At 52.0% G+C, this 13,283-nt stretch overlaps 1 protein-coding gene across 2 annotated transcripts in view; it reads right to left on the bottom strand.

The window, feature by feature from the left end:
• Nucleotides 1-13,283, bottom strand: part of GSN (gelsolin) — a 58,104-nt gene that overhangs the window by 35,997 nt on the left and 8,824 nt on the right. The window contains exons 1-2 of one of the 2 annotated variants that reach the window (XM_045840996.1): nucleotides 12,958-13,011; nucleotides 2,946-3,032 (exon numbers count right to left, since the gene is read on the bottom strand). The gene's annotated coding sequence lies outside the window, so the exon portion shown is untranslated. Of the gene's footprint in view, nucleotides 1-2,945; nucleotides 3,033-12,957; nucleotides 13,012-13,283 lie in introns of those variants that run through there. The other variant, XM_045840997.1, reaches the window with a different exon arrangement.

The raw sequence follows: 13,283 nt of genomic DNA, 5'->3' as shown, positions 1-13,283 counted from the left end.
GTGAGCCAATTGATAGGAGAGTTGCCCAACCCAACAAGGGCCAAGGACAAAAAGGGGCAGAGTATTTTACTGTGTTTGTATGTGTAGGCGGGTGGGAGTGACAAGGCTTCACCCAGTGGTACTCATTCTTTCCAACCAGCTTATAGCATTTCCCCACCTCCCGCCCAATCCACCCTCCCCTCTCAAATCCATCAATCAAGTCGCTCCTAGTTGAGGATGTGTCCAAGGCTCACTGGCACACAAGGGATGGAGACCTGGCATTCAATGCCTCTCCTAGCCTCACTCTCCACCTCAACCCCACATTCCTGCTGTGGTCGCACTGCTCACTAGTCCCCAACCACAGTGGTTCCAAGTGGCCAAACTTTTGCACACGTGACTCCCCTGCCTGAATGCCCAGCACGCCCTGTCTGCCTAGTGCTTGATTCAGAAGAAGACAAGGCCTCCCTGGCTCCCCTCGTACTTAGCGCAATGAACTCCAGGCTCAGCCACCACCACAATTCTGAGCTCCAAGGGCGGGGCAGGCCTGATTCCTCTCCTCTCTCCACGCGGAAGCCCAGCAACGACAAAAGGCAAGGATCCTAGAGAACGCTGGGAAGGGCACATCCCAGGATTGCTCAAGCCTAGTACCGAGGCGCAGCATCAGGACGCCACAGTGTGGAAGAACCAAAAACTGCACCCTCAGGTCTTGGGTCTATCTCTTTCCAAGGTTCTAATAATGAAATCAGGGCAAATCTCTCCCTTACTTTAGACTTTCCAATGGTTTCCCGCTGGCCTTGGATAAAATCCAAACTCTGACCGAGGTCCCCAGGGACTTGCATAACTGAAGTCCTGTGCGGTCTCCAGGCCCTTCCTCCCATCACATTCCCGTCCTTTCAGAACCCCACCAACTCCACCCACTACGTCCTGCCTCAGAGCCTCGTCCATGCTGTTCCTGCTGCCTGGGGACGCCCTTCCCTGCTTACCCAGCCACCGTCCATTCCCTCTTCAGGTCTGGGCTTTTTCAGGAATGCATCCCTCATCCGTCCAGATAGAAACCCATCACCCCACCCAACCCCATGTGATCTCATGACCCTGGCTGTTTCCCTTACAGCTAAAGAAATGAATGTGTTATGTGCATGACGACGTACTGTGAGACCCGGGACTATAAGGACGTCAGGGACAGGAAAATCTTTTCTCTAACACTCAGTTCAAGGCCTAAATTTCTGTCCAGTGAATGTACCCATGAATGAATGAATGAATGAGTCAGTGAACAAGTGGAGCTGTCATATAACTCAAGACAAGAAAGGCGGCCGGAATCCTGGTACTCAGAGGCAGAAAATCAGGGCCCAAAGAAGGTCAGGGAAATAGGAGACAAACTGGATGGCACAGCCTCCCAGGAGCAAAAAGGAGAGAGAACTTCTAAAAGGAGAAGGTATCGCACGCTCCAGGGAGGTGGTACCTGGAGATCTAAAGAAATACCGTTGGGTCTGGACAAGCAAGAGCCCACTCCAGCCTCCTTGGTTGAGCCCAAGTTCAGCAGAAGTGGGTGTGGGGTGGGCACAGTGCAGGCGGCAAGCCGGCCAAGCCTACTTAACAGCTGGGCCTGAGCCTACCTGGCCCTGCAGGGTCTGCACAAGTGGGGAAGGCAGAAGACGGGCCCCTGTGTCGTTGCTACCAAAAGCACGAATGGAGCGTAACTCTTCTCAGTGACAGACGACTTAGAGGCAATTTGGCTTCAGGAGTTGGAGCGGTTTGGGCTCAGTCCCAAAAGCTGGATCTGCAGAACCAAGACCAGCTTCCATCCCTCCTCTCTGGGTAGCATTAAGCTTTGGCTGAAGGGGGACACGTCCCCTCCCCGGGCCCAGCAGGCCTGCTAGGAATCTCGGCTTTGAGGGCAAAGCACTCTGGAGACTATCAGAAGGCGCTTTCATCTAAGCTGCGGGAAAGCGGAACAGCCCTGGATGTGGTCGGTGTCCCCCCTGGAAGCCAGCTGGCCTGCCGCCGATGAGTAAGCGTGCAGGCATTCGGCCCCTTCTCCTTTTGGCCACCGAGGTGATGTCATGGGCTGGAGGGGTGTTTTCCAGGCTCTCCGCATGGTGTCCCCTATTAGAAATTCACTTCCTTTCCAGCGTTGGACGCTGGGCGAGTCCCTAGCAGTGATACTTCCCATTTCACAGCTCACAGAGTCCTTCAGCATCTGCGGGCTTGTGCAGTCCTCACGACAACTCGTTAGGGGTGCAGGGGAGACCAACACGCTCATTTTTCAGGCAGAGAAACCGAGTCCCAAGCTGGGAAGTGCCCTGAGTCTCCTGCCCAGCACTCTGCACCCCGGCCCCTGGATCTCAGCCCACCTCGTCAGGTCACCTGTGAATCTGATAGTCAGGTGGGCCCCACCCTGCCAGCTCCCCCGTGTCCCCAGGTGGGTATGACTCATCCACCTTCACCTTGACTCACACACACACACAGTCTCAGGTGCCCCTCCTACAGTCAACAAGCTGGCGACTTGGCAGCCACGCCCCAGGTTTTCTCACCTCTCCAGAGCCTCCAGGGAGAATCTGTGCACCTCCTTCCTCCCCAGGGGAACCCACCCTCTCACAGAAGAGCCAAGAGAGGCCTTGGTAGGGAAGGCAACTGTCCTGCAGCTGCACAGCCAGCAAGCAGCACAGCCAGGCGGGGGGGCCCAGGCACCCTGGCACCCAGCCCGGTCAGCCCTCGCTGCTCCCCCGCAGGATCACCCTTGCCTGGCCTCCCTCTCAGGGGCAGGTGAGAAGCAAATGAGACAATGGGTGGAAATGTGCTCTGAGCTTTACTAGAAAAACCTCAGAAACTACCTCTGAGTCCACTATGGAGACCAGCAAGGCTTCACTGTCCCCTTCAGACTTCTGGGGGTGGGGGGGGCAGTCAGAGCCCAATTTAGGAGGACTCGGGGTCTGCATGGACTCCGGGGTCTGCGCCGCGCTACCTACCTTGCAGGGCTGTGAGGGTGAAGAGGGCTGTGCCAGGGGAGGTGCTGGGATCAAGGCAGAAGCTGTAAGAATGGGCGTCAGCACCACCTGTGAATAAAGGGCAAAGACTCTCAGTGTCAAGGGCTCAAGATCATCTGATCAAACTGAACGCTTCCACGCCTCCCCAGCCCCCACGACGAGGGGCACACAGCCCCTGTCTGCAGGCCTCCAACAATGGGACCTTGCTCCCTGCCGAGGCTTCGAGACCCACTGTTGGAGAGTTTGGCCGGCTAGACACACCGTCATTAGGATGTGCTGAAATCTCTCTCTCTCTGCGGTCACCCAGCACAGGTCCGTCACCCTGCTTCCCAGAAACTCCTTGGAGACTTGAAAACAGTGCTCCCGGCCCTTAAGTTTTCTGCAAGTTACACAGCCGCTTCCTCCAGCTTCTCCTGAGACCAGGATGTCTGGTTCCCTTACCCACTTCTTTGACCTACTCCAAATGAATCCTGTCCCTGGAAACAACAACAGCAACAACCCAGCCCTGGCTGGTGTGGCTCAGTGGATTGAGCATGGGCCTGTGAATCAAGAGGTTGCTGGTTCGATTCCCAGTCAGGGCACATGCCTGGGTTGCGGGCCAGGTCCCCAGTGGGAGGCGTGTGAGAGGCAACCACACATTGATGTTTCTCTCTCTCTCTCTCACTACTTCCCTTCCCCTCTAAGAGTAAATGAATAAAATCTTTTTTAAAAAAGACCCAGATTTAAACATACAAATGAGCTCTATCCAAAGCAGGGCAAGCAGAACTCTCACCTCTATCATCCTAGATCTTATGCCTCCATTAATCCAACATAAAGTCCCATTAACATTTACGGCAACCTCATCGCATGCCTGAACTCCGCTTACAATGCTTACCACCAGCTTCAGAGCAGTGGCTGCGGGCGGACTCTGGGACAGGCGGAATGGTCCTTCGGTTAACTGGCTATGTACCTCGACTGAGTTCCTGCACCCCTCTGCCTCTCAGTGTCCTTCTCTATAAACGAGGTATTAGGTTAGCACCCACCCCACAGACTCACCAGAAGGGTTAAATGAGATAAAACTGTGTCTACGGTTTTGGACAGTGCATACATTTTCTCTGATTGTTAGTCAAACTGCTGAGTCTTTCTCTAGAAACGATTCTTCCTCTCACGGGGTGACTGCAGTGCTTCCTAACTGGTCCTCCCACTTCCTCTCTCCTTCCTTGAGAGCGGTCTCCTCAGGGCACGGCTGGACCGTGTCGCTGCTCTGCTCAGGTTCCGCCTTGGCTCTCTGCAGCCCCCAGATCAAGCCCAAGACCCTTTACCAACTTCTGGACATCTTTATGATCTGCCCCCATTGGCCCCTGGAGCCTCGACTCTCAGTTCCTGTTTCCCACCCACACCCCCCACCCCAAGGTGCAGCCAGACACAGCTACACTCTGTGCCTTGCAGCCTCGCATCATCTTCGCCCAGGCTGCTTCCTCTGTTCCAGACCTCGCTTTCATCTCTGTTCTTCTCTTCTCCTTCCACGCATGATCAAGCCCAGCTTTCCTCCAGGAAATCTCCTCTAACCTCTCCTTCCCCTTGGAAGCTAAGCTGCTCTGAGATCTCACAGGCCCCTGGTCTCCGCTGTCACACAGAGCGGGCTAAGAGTACAGGTGCTGCCATCTGTGGGCAAAATGAGCATTACACCCTTTCCCAGGATGTGGACACAGGGAGCTCCAGTTTCCAGCTCCGTGGGGTTTGGAATGAGCCCCGGCTAACTCCAAGTTGGTCTGTTTTCCTTTTCAGACCTTAAAGCTGCAGCGGCTTAAAAACAAGGTCCACAAACCGCTGAGTCTAGTCCATTCCCCACATGCCCTAGACGGAGCCAGAAAGAGAGGCGGCTCCTTCCGGTCCTCAGATCCCAGCCCAGGCTAGCCAGGTGCCTGTTTGCTGAATTACAACTTAGAGCGCAGGGAGAGGAGGAGGCGCTTTCTAAGAGCCAGAGCTGCCCACCAGGGCAAAGGCTGGCCTTCGGGTAGAGAGCGCCCCATCAGCAAAAGTGTGTAAGCCACCTGGAACCCCATCTGTCTAGAAGGTGGCTGAAGAGGAGCTTTTCGCCTTGGGGGTGGGGTGAGGGCGACTGGAACAGAAGTGTCTTTTCTCCTAAAAGACTGCTTGCAGCTCACTGCGGGGGACCTTCAGATTTGGTGGGAGAAACGTGGTATCTGTCCAGTAAAGCCAGAAGGGTTCAAAGGGCTGCCCCAAGGACAACGGTTACCATCTTCTGGGCACTTACCAAGTGCTGAGCTCGACACACATCATCTCTCATCCTCACAGTAACTCTGCCGGGCAGATACCATTGTCCCACTTTGTGAAGGAAGGACGTGAGCTCAGAGAGGCGAAATAACGTGCACAGGGTCACACAGCTGAGATGCCTGGGCAGTTCCCACCAAACCAGGCTGCTGCCTGCCCTACACCTTGGTCTCACTAAATTCCAAGCGATGGGGCTAGGCCTCTTGCTCACCACAGAAAAACAGAAAGCCTTGGTCACGCTACATCAGGGGGGTAACAGACTTTTACTGTAAAGGGCCAGGCAGTAAATATTTTAGGTTTGGCAGGCCCTATACCCTCTGTTTTGCATCTTCTTCCTTGTTTGGGTTTGGATTTTTTTTTTAACAGCCTTTTGAAAATGTAGAAACCATTCTTAGCCCAGAGGTAAAAAACAGTCTGGCGCCTCCCCAGGGCTGTAGTTTGCAGCCTGTAGGTTGAAAATAATGTTTATAATCTTAAGTACAAAAACTTCAGCTGGGAATGTTTAAGCCAAATGTTAGGTCCTCCGGCTGCATTTCTCCCTCTTCGGATGGCTTCCTACTGAGTCACTCTCTCTTAAACAAGGACCAGTCCTACCTTGCTGCGAAATTAGGCAGCAAAATATTTCAAGAGCTCTTCAGATTCTAGAAACGTGCAGCTGTGGACCAAATAGTTCAACTCAGGGCTGGGAAGAGAAGAGGGAGGCAAACATGATGGGTAGGAAGAGTCTCAAAGAAAAGACTTTAAGAAACTTGGGCTCTTATCTGAGCTCTGCACAAGGAAGGGATGTCGACTCCCACTGTGGTCCCTGGACTAGCAACGTCTGTGTCAGCTGCGAGGTCATTAGCAACGCAGAGTCTCAGCCTTCACCCCAGAGTCTGCATTTTAACAAAACCCGCAGTTGATCTGTGTGCAGGATAAGTCTGAGATGCTCTAGAACATCTCTTTTGTCCAGCTGCAACATTGTTAACAAAACCCTACCCCTGAGGCGGGCAAGGGTCCGGAGATATTTTTTATGTCTTTCTTATTTATTTATTTTTAGGCAGAGGGGAAGGGTGGGAGAAAGAGGAGAGAAACTTCAATGTGTGGTTGTCTCTCTCACGCCCCCTACTGGGGATCTGGCCTGCAAACCCAGGCATGTGGCCTGATTGGGAATTGAACTAATGACTCTGGTTCTCAGGCCAGCGCTCAATCCACTGAGCCACACCAGCCAGGGCGTCTTTAAGTCTTAATATGGAGTCTCTGACCTAACCTCTGTACTAGTGATCTCAAAAAGCACCCCAATTTAGGATGCACAATTGACACACCTGCCATTGGATCTTGAAATCAAACCTTCAGCTGGCAGAAAAGCAGACCTGGGAAGACTTGAGAAAGCGCCATGCTCCATTTTGCAATGCGGGAAACCGGTTAGAGAGGGAAATGACTTTCTCAAGACCGCACTGCCCAGACAAGCTAGGGGTCGGACCACGGCCAGGTTCCTTGATCTTCCCCGGCCTTAGGTTTAATAAGAACTGAATTCATTTTGGTTTCGATGAGTAGCAATCAGAGGCCTTGCTGTGTGCTTTAGGAAGTTCACTTGCTCTCTCTGAGTGTGAATATCCTCAGCCATGAAGTAAGGGGGTGGGGCCAGGTGATTCCCAAGGTCCAACTCTAAAGGTCAGAGCCTAGAAACTGTTTTGAGGTAAGATAGGTCTTCAGCTCAGGGTCACCACACTCACACCAAAGTCAAGGGAACACAAAGTCAAGCCCTTCTGTTCTAAGTGAGGAGGCGGAGCAGTGACCTAGCGTAAGTTCAAGGTCTTATGGCAAGTGCAAAGCAGAAACTGCGCACAGAATGAGAACCAGCTTCTCTCCACTTCGTCAGCCTGGATTTTAACTGTTATCCTGTACTGATGCTGATCTGTGAAAATGTCTTTGCTCAACGAATGAATGAATGAAGTATGATGCTTCGGTAAATGGGCCCTGAGCTAGAATGTGGATAACCAGCTCCTGAGGCTCCCACAAAAGGCCCTCACCCTCAGGCGTGGCTGGTGGGGGTAAGAAAGGCTGCAAACTTTCTGGACAGCAATTTGGCAAAATGTAGCAAAATATGTCATTTTCACCCAGAAACTCCAAGTCCTGGGTACCCTTCTAAGAAATAATGAGAGAAGAATAATTTATGCACTAGGATGTTCACTGAAGCATCATTTATAAACAGCCTAAGTGCCTAATACTAGAGGATGGGTTCAATGAACCGTGCTGTATTTACACCATTAATCCAATTACAGAGAGTGATTAAAAATCAGACTGGCACTTATCATTTTCATAATAAAAAGTAAAGCCTGTTTTGTTTTTTTTGTAAGTAAAATGTATAAGTTCACTTCTTTAATCTCCTGGACTATTGGAACAAAAAATTTAAAACAGCAGTAAACATACATTTATCTACTTAGGTTTAGTATACTTTAAAAACTTTTTAAAAATTAAATTTAGAGTCCTGAATAACATGAGAAAATATTTATGCCATAATGTTAAAAGAAACAAAAAGTCAGAATAGGAAATTATAAATGCAGCATGACCACAATTATGTGGGGGTAAAAAAAAAAGTGCTGAAAATATCAGGAAGGAAATGCATCCAAATTAGAGACAGTTCCTATTTTTAATATTTTTATCTTCCAAATTTCCTATCATCAACATTTGTTATAAATAGAAAAAGGAAAAGAGTCCCTAGAGGAGAGGAGGGAAAAAAACCCCATAGTCCATGGGTATCCCACCCACACAGCACTTTGCTACTCCCCCCAAATTAGCTAATACTTACTGAGTAACCCACCAAGGGCCCAGCCAGCCACTGTCACTATAGGAAGGAAACAAAGGGCCAACCTCCACCCAGAGAGCTTACCTATACCACATATACATTCTTTGCTTGGCAAATAAAACAAGCCCACATAGCATCCTTATTGAGGTTGGAAAGTAATAAGGCTGTTTGCTTAAAAGCAGAAGCAATGAATCCACTCCCACTGGCGTGGCGCCTCCATCAAAGTTGCCTGAGACAGACACCATGGCTCAAAAAAAACATCTCTGGAGTCCCCTCGGGAAGAGCAAATTTCAGGGATGCTTTACAGCCCAGGTGCTATCCCTTAACCCAAGCATTGAATGCCAAAGGCACAGAGGCTCCTTCTGAGAAAGAGCAAGTCACCAGGAAGGAGGAGAATGGGGGGCCTAGGAAGGAACCTAACTGGCCATGTGGCCCCAGGGGACCCCTGGGCAGGAGAGCTCACAGCTCAGGGTCTCTGTTTTCTCATCTACAAAACGAGGTCCATCGTGACAATCTCAGGGCTCCTGTGAAGCTCCAAGAAAGTAAGTCATTTCAGCCCTCTAGGCCAAGCCTCGGTTTGCTCATCTGTAAAACGGAATCATTATCGCCTCTCTCATAGGGCTGTTAAAAGATGAAATAAGACAGTGAAGACAAACGGTGACCACACAATAAGCATGCTATATATGGCCAGATTCTTACTGCTTATACAACAGGGAATAGGATACACAAATGAACCCCAGGCCTCAACTTCCTCATCTGCAAAATAGGGCAACCAATTCAGTCCATGAAGACCAAATTCATGAACAGCAGCTGAATCTCCGGCTGGCACTGGCGCAAGTATCTTAAACAGTGGGGACTGCTGTGGGCTGCTCCGCGCTGGCGGACAAGCAGGCCCCACGTTCCTGCATGGAGAACAAAGCCCTCCGACTAACGGCCATCAGAACCAAGGAAAGCCCGACATTATCCTGTCCACCCCACCCCCCAGTGCCAAGTGAACACTGGGGCCCGGAGAAAGGCATGTATTAGCGCGAGTCACCCAGTACTTTGTCAGTGGCAAAACCAGGCCCACGCCCACCGCTTTTCTCTGCTGTACCCTTAAATTGCTGATGTGGTCCCAGGCACAGGGCAGAGCGGGGAGAGGGGGAGCTGAGAGCAGCAGGAACTGAGGCTGCCTGTGGTCTCCCAACTCACAAACCACATCAGGCTGAAACACGACACACACGCTCACTCAGCTCAAAGAGAGAAGATATTTTTACTTAGGCCTAAACACTGGTCTCTTTCTTTCCCTCCCCCCCAAAATGCATAACTCTTGGGACCTGCATTTTCTTGCTTCTAAAGGCATTTTCTCAGAGAATAACTGCGGGGCAGAGGGGTTCACTTTTCCTGGCTCCCCCAGAAAGTTTTCCAGAACGCGGGCTCAAATGGTGAAAGGAGGGGGACTGGTCCTGGCTGGGCCCCCAACTCAACAAGTGAGCTTGGGCAAGTCTTATGTTCTCTGAAATGGAGGAAAAACGGACCCTCCCTCCGGAGTCCTGCTGGTCGTATTACAGAAAAGTATGCATTTCAAACGGCCCTGGGAGGCCCCTCCAGGCCTCTGCTGCAGGACTGAGCTCCCGAGCCATGCACACTGACTCATGGCCATCGCCACAGCCACAGCAGAACTCCCCTATCAGTTCTCATGTCAGGACTAGAAGGAACCTTCAGGAGAATGTTTGCAGTGATTAAGATCCATGGCTCTCAGACTTCCAGAATCCTGGCACCAGCACCAAGTAGCCTTATAACCCGAGGTACATTATTTAGCCTCTCCAAGCCTCAGTTACCTCATCTGTAAAAGGGGATCATAGCACACAGGGGATCAGAGGAATGGTTGTGACGAATCCACAAAGTAATTCATGTTCCAGTGCTGGGTATGCTAAAAAGGTCGTTTTCTATGCTCATGATGCAGATCAACATCCCCCCATTTTACAGATGAGGAAACTGAGGCCCAGAGAACCAGCATTTGCCCCGGGTCACTCAGAAGAACAAACATTGTGGCTCCACTCCCAAGTTAGTACTTTTAACTCCTCTCAGTCCTGTAGTCTCAAATCAGCAAATATACACCCTCAGATTGGAGGTTTAGGCTATAAAGTTTTCCTGAAGACAACCAGAGACCACAGCCTCAGCCAAGGACTGCAGACCTTGCGTAAGTCATTGCCATGGCCTGACAACTTCTCTTGAAAGACCCAAACTACCCACACAGACGGAGTAGGGGGAAGTGATCTACTGGCACTGGGAACCCAGGAAGTGTGAACGCATCCAATCTATAGCTCTTGCTTGTAATAATTTGGCACAAGTGCACACAAAGCTGTTAACCATGGCTACTTCTGGGGGAAAAAAGGGGGTTTGGAGAAATGAAAGTCACTCGATACTCTTCTCCACGTTTGAATCTTTGTTTTTTTTTAAATTTTTAAAACATTTATTAATTTCCTTTCCTTTTTTTAAGAGAGGGAGAGAAACATTGATTTGTTGTCACTGGTTGATTTCTGTATGTGCCTGGACCAGGGATCAAACCCACAACCTTGGTGTATAGGGACGATGCTCTGAGTTATCCAGCCAGGACTAAATCTTTAACAAATATTTTTTTGCTTAAAAAAGAAGAAAAAATAACACAGCAAAACTCAGAATAACTTAGCAGCTTTAACCAGTACCTGTAAGTTCTAACCAAACGAGCCACACCAGGTAGGGCTGCTTTTAGATGAAATTTATAGTCGGTCCCGAGATCTTCAGCTGGGTTCCAGAATCTGCCACTCTGGCCCACCCTGGGGCCACTGCTCTGGTTCAGAACTGGACTCTCTGTCACCTGACCATCCAACAGCCTCCTTGGGATCCCCCTGCCTCCAGGGGAGCCCTTTCCAACGCATCTGCTACATCAGCCACCAGAATGAAAGTTTTTATCATTGCTCTGGCCAAAAACCTTTCTCGACTCATTACCTTTAAAATAAGGTCCAAAGGCTTAGTTCACAGCCTACTTCCATCGTTACTTACATTCTCAACACCACCACTCCACCCTTCCCCCATTCTCCATTCTAGCCACGTGGATTATTGCTCAGAAAGCCTCAGTGCCTTTGCACAAGCTCTTGTGGTTCCTTAGAATGTCGTTTCCCTCAATCCTTTTATCTCCTGGGAAACCAGAACTCATTTTTGAGGGCTGGGTGGCCCGGACAGACTTAGTCACCCCTCTTACAGGCTGAAGCAACTATCAGTATCACACGATTGTGTCGCCCACTACAGATGGGAGGTGTCTTGAGGACAGAGAGCGTTATCCTCCTTGGTGGCTCTTGGGCCCTCACAGGACAAGGCACTGGACCCAAAGAGGACTGAACCAAGGGAGCAGGGAGGAAGGAAATGCCACAGAAGGCAAACCCTGCGGCCTCCCCTCCAGAGAGCTGCCTGCTCTCCCAAGTTCATGTCAGTCCCTAATAAAAAAGATCGGAAAATTCTGGAGTAAAGTTTCCTTCCCTGATTCACACGGAAACCCTCTTTGCTGCTGTGTAACTCACTCTGGTGCCAACTCAAGCTCTCCCGGCTGTTTACAATTTCCCTGGCATTTATAAATAGCGAGGCCTCAGAAAGGAAAATGCAGTTTCAAGGGAGCTGGATGCCCACCATCCCCCCTCCCACCTTTCCTACTCCCTTCCAAGCCTCTTCCCCTTAACACCCCCAAGAAACACCAATCAGCACTCCCAAGTGTGTGTGTATGGGGGGGCAGTAGTCAGTCCCTTAGTGAATGGAACACTCACGAAAGAGTCTAAGGTCCCACCAGCTGCAGGGAGTCAGCTGGAACTGGGTCCCAGGCCTGCCCCCTCCTCCCTGTGTGACTACCAGCCTGTCGCAAATGCTCAGGGCCCTTCGGTTCTATCAACTGTGGAGCAGGGTTGGGGTCAGACCTCAAGCTATGCTCATGGGAAAGTGGAATGCTGCATGAGGTGACGGTGCCCTGGTCAGAAATGTGGTCCTGGGAGAACGGGATGTGCAGGATTAAGTCTTTCAGAAGTGCTCCAGGCAGCTCAGAAGCAGGACCTCCCCCTGCAGCCCTGCCTTCCACAAAGCCCCAGTTACCTTCAGCACAGCTCTGAATGCCTTTGGCTCTTCAGTGCTCTGGGCAGATGAGGGGCTACAAAGCATGTCCCCTGCCTACCCAAAGATTCCGAGGGCTCAGGCTTGCCCTTGGGCATGGCCCAGGGCAGCCTGCTTGCCCTGGAGGAGTCAGACCCTTCGCAATCAGGTCTGGAGTGATCAGACCTGAGACCAGATGGGGGCCCAGGGAGAAAGGGAGACTCCAATCACGGCCTTCAGCTCTGAAAGGAGTTTGCCTGTGTCAGGGAAGGGGACAAACACGCAGCTGCAGAGGAGACAGCATCTCCAGGTAGCAAATGCAAGCTTTCAGACGAGCACAGGGAAAACTTTCTAACAGTGCTGGGTCCAGAAAGAGGAAGGAGGCTAAGGGATCCCCGTCGCCCAGGATGAGCAGGCAAAGGCACTATTACCCTGCAGTCAAGGATCCGTCGAGCGGGTTCCCCAGCGGAGCCGCCGCCCACACCTTGGACGAGCAGCTACCTGCAAGCCGGGGTCAGATACCAGGAGCGCAGTGGTGACCCCGGGCCCAGTTCCACCAGCTGTGGGGGCGGGATCAAGGTTGGCTCAGATGCTTGGGGCAAAGCGGGGCCCGTGATTGGGGGCCCGACCCCCGCTCCTCTCCCGCCCTAGCCCCCCAACCCAAACTTCCTTGGTCCTCTGAAAGATGACCTAAGTTAGAGAGGGAGCCCTTTTCCCCCGGTGCCCCAGGCCGAGCTCCAGGCGCGGGCGAGCTGGGACCGGGCGGGGAGAAAGAAGCAGCACCCGGATACCCGAGATCCCCAAATACCCGGGGCCGGGGCCGCCCCCTTCCCCTACCTGCTGCTGCGGCACCGGCGACGGCGGCTGCTGGGTCCAGCTGTGCTCAGCTGGTTCCGGGCAGCGGGGCGGGAGCGCTGCGGCTGCTCGGTGGGGTGGGCAGGGCGCGGGCCAGAGCCGCCTTCGGGGCGGGGCGGCAGGGATGGGGGTGTTGAGGGGGAAGGGACCGGGAGGAGCACCGGCCCCTCCCCTCGCCGGGAGAATGGCGACTCTGCCTTCAGGCTAACCTTCTTCGAGTGTCTGCGAGAGTCGCTTTACGGACCGCTCGCTACCTGCCGGAGGAAGGCATCAAGCTCCCTCCTTTACGAGGAAACTGAGGCCCGGAG

Source organism: Phyllostomus hastatus, unplaced genomic scaffold (genome assembly GCF_019186645.2).
Source record: "Phyllostomus hastatus isolate PE091 unplaced genomic scaffold, TTU_PhHast_1.1 phas_contig_34, whole genome shotgun sequence".
NCBI classification, from domain to species: Eukaryota; Metazoa; Chordata; class Mammalia; order Chiroptera; family Phyllostomidae; genus Phyllostomus; species Phyllostomus hastatus.
Note: the sequence above shows the minus strand (reverse complement) of the source record. Positions and strands in the feature narration are given on the sequence as shown.